The sequence below is a fragment of the Salmo trutta genome, chromosome 35, assembly GCF_901001165.1.
Source record: "Salmo trutta chromosome 35, fSalTru1.1, whole genome shotgun sequence".
In the NCBI taxonomy this organism is placed as follows: Eukaryota; Metazoa; Chordata; class Actinopteri; order Salmoniformes; family Salmonidae; genus Salmo; species Salmo trutta.
Genome location: NC_042991.1, coordinates 37,609,238 through 37,612,442, shown reverse-complemented (window position 1 = coordinate 37,612,442; position 3,205 = coordinate 37,609,238).

Sequence of the window (3,205 nt, the reverse complement as noted above, 5' to 3'; positions counted from 1 at the left end):
GTAACTAGGGGTTAATAACCCATCCTCAGTAGAGGTAACTAGGGGTTAATAAACCATCCTCAGTAGAGAGGAGAGGTAACTAGGGGTTAATAAACCATCCTCAGTAGAGAGGAGAGGTAACTAGGGGTTAATAAACCATCCTCAGTAGAGAGGAGAGGTAACTAGGGGTTAATAAACCATCCTCAGTAGAGAGGAGAGGTTACTAGGGGTTAATAAACCATCCTCAGTAGAGAGGAGAGGTTACTAGGAGTTAATAAACCATCCTCAGTAGAGATGAGAGGTAACTAGGGGTTAATAAACCATCCTCAGTAGAGAGGAGAGGTTACTAGGGGTTAATAAACCATCCTCAGTAGAGAGGAGAGGTTACTAGGGGTTAATAAACCATCCTCAGTAGAGATGAGAGGTAACTAGGGGTTAATAAACCATCCTCAGTAGAGAGGAGAGGTAACTAGGGGTTAATAAACCATCCTCAGTAGAGAGGAGAGGTAACTAGGGGTTAATAAACCATCCTCAGTAGAGAGGAGAGGTAACTAGGGGTTAATAAACCATCCTCAGTAGAGAGGAGAGGTAACTAGGGGTTAATAAACCATCCTCAGTAGAGAGGAGAGGTAACTAGGGGTTAATAAACCATCCTCAGTAGAGAGGAGAGGTAACTAGGGGTTAATAAACCATCCTCAGTAGTGGTAACTAGAGGTTAATAAACCATCCTCAGTAGAGAGGAGAGGTAACTAGGGGTTAATTAACCATCCTCAGTAGTGGTAACTAGGGGTTAATAAACCATCCTCAGTAGTCGTAACTAGGGGTGAATAAACCATCCTCAGTAGTGGTAACTAGGGGTTAATAAACCATCCTCAGTAGAGAGGAGAGGTAACTAGGGGTTAATTAACCATCCTCAGTAGTGGTAACTAGGGGTTAATAAACCATCCTCAGTAGTCGTAACTAGGGGTGAATAAACCATCCTCAGTAGTGGTAACTAGGGGTGAATAAACCATCCTCAGTAGTGGTAACTAGGGGTTAATAAACCATCCTCAGTAGAGAGGAGAGGTAACTAGGGGTTAATAAACTATCCTCAGTAGAGAGGAGAGGTAACTAGGGGTTAATAAACCATCCTCAGTAGAGAGGAGAGGTAACTAGGGATTAATAAACCATCCTCAGTAGTGGTAACTTGGGGTTAATAAACCATCCTCAGTAGAGAGGAGAGGTAACTAGGGGTTAATAAACCATCCTCAGTAGTGGTAACTAGGGGTTAATAAACCATCCTCAGTAGAGGTAACTAGGGGTTAATAAACCATCCTCAGTAGTGGTAACTAGGGGTTAATAAACCATCCTCAGTAGTGGTAACTTAGGGTTAATAAACCATCCTCAGTAGAGAGGAGAGGTAACTAGGGGTTAATAAACCATCCTCAGTAGTGGTAACTAGGGGTTAATAAACCATCCTCAATAGTGGTAACTAGGGGTTAATAAACCATCCTCAGTAGAGAGGAGAGGTAACTAGGGATTAATAAACCATCCTCAGTAGAGAGGAGAGGTAACTAGGGGTTAATAAACCATCCTCAGTAGAGAGGAGAGGTAACTAGGGATTAATAAACCATCCTCAGTAGAGAGGAGAGGTAACTAGGGGTTAATAAACCATCCTCAGTAGAGAGGAGAGGTAACTAGGGGTTAATAAACCATCCTCAGTAGAGAGGAGAGGTTACTAGGGGTTAATAAACCATCCTCAGTAGAGAGGAGAGGTAACTAGGGATTAATAAACCATCCTCAGTAGAGAGGAGAGGTAACTAGGGGTTAATAAACCATCCTCAGTAGAGAGGAGAGGTAACTAGGGGTTAATAAACCATCCTCAGTAGTGGTAAATAGGGGTTAATAAACCATCCTCAGTAGTGGTAACTAGGGGTTAATAAACCATCCTCAGTAGAGAGGAGAGGTAACTAGGGGTTAATAAACCATCCTCAGTAGAGAGGAGAGGTAACTAGGGATTAATAAACCATCCTCAGTAGAGAGGAGAGGTAACTAGGGGTTAATAAACCATCCTCAGTAGAGAGGAGAGGTAACTAGGGATTAATAAACCATCCTCAGTAGAGAGGAGAGGTAACTAGGGGTTAATAAACCATCCTCAGTAGAGAGGAGAGGTAACTAGGGGTTAATAAACCATCCTCAGTAGAGAGGAGAGGTTACTAGGGGTTAATAAACCATCCTCAGTAGAGAGGAGAGGTAACTAGGGATTAATAAACCATCCTCAGTAGAGAGGAGAGGTAACTAGGGGTTAATAAACCATCCTCAGTAGAGAGGAGAGGTAACTAGGGGTTAATAAACCATCCTCAGTAGTGGTAAATAGGGGTTAATAAACCATCCTCAGTAGTGGTAACTAGGGGTTAATAAACCATCCTCAGTAGAGAGGAGAGGTAACTAGGGGTTAATAAACCATCCTCAGTAGAGAGGAGAGGTAACTAGGGGTTAATAAACCATCCTCAGTAGAGAGGAGAGGTAACTAGGGGTTAATAAACCATCCTCAGTAGAGGTAACAAAGGGTTAATAGTCCATAGATACAGAACAAAAATACTTAACATCTGGGTCACGTCCCTAGATTTGTGCCGGGGCTATATCTTGTGGAAGGATGAAATACGATGAATAAATGAATCAAAATTAAGTGTTTAAGAAAATATGTTAATAATTATTTTAATACGTTTTAACCCTTTTTATAAAAGTTTTAATACCCTCGAAGGCAGTGTTTGGGGGATATATTGGCACGGTTTGCCGTCCCGAGATGAACACCTGTGCCAATATATCCTTTCAAACACCGGCTTCTCTTAAATAAACAATACTCGTTCGGAGAGGAGAAGTAACCAAACCAAACTGGCATAGTATTTTTACAGTGTGAGATTGACAGTTTCTGGGACAGTTTGGCCCGGCTCCTCCACTCTGTGTTTTCCCTGTATGGGACTGACAGGTAATGACAGGAATCCCTGGGTTTTCAAACTTTCTAAGCTTTCTGTTTTCTTTTTAAAATTGTCTTTATTTCCACCGAAGAGAGAAGAAAAAAAGTTTTAAAAAATATATTAAATTCTAAGTTCAATTTTTGTAATTATTCTCCGGTATATTGATCCTAAATCAGGATTCATCTTCAGGGTGGACGGACCTGCAAGGCTTCATAACCTTATACTGTGACAGTTATTGTCTGGTATATAATGCTCACATTCATAAATGA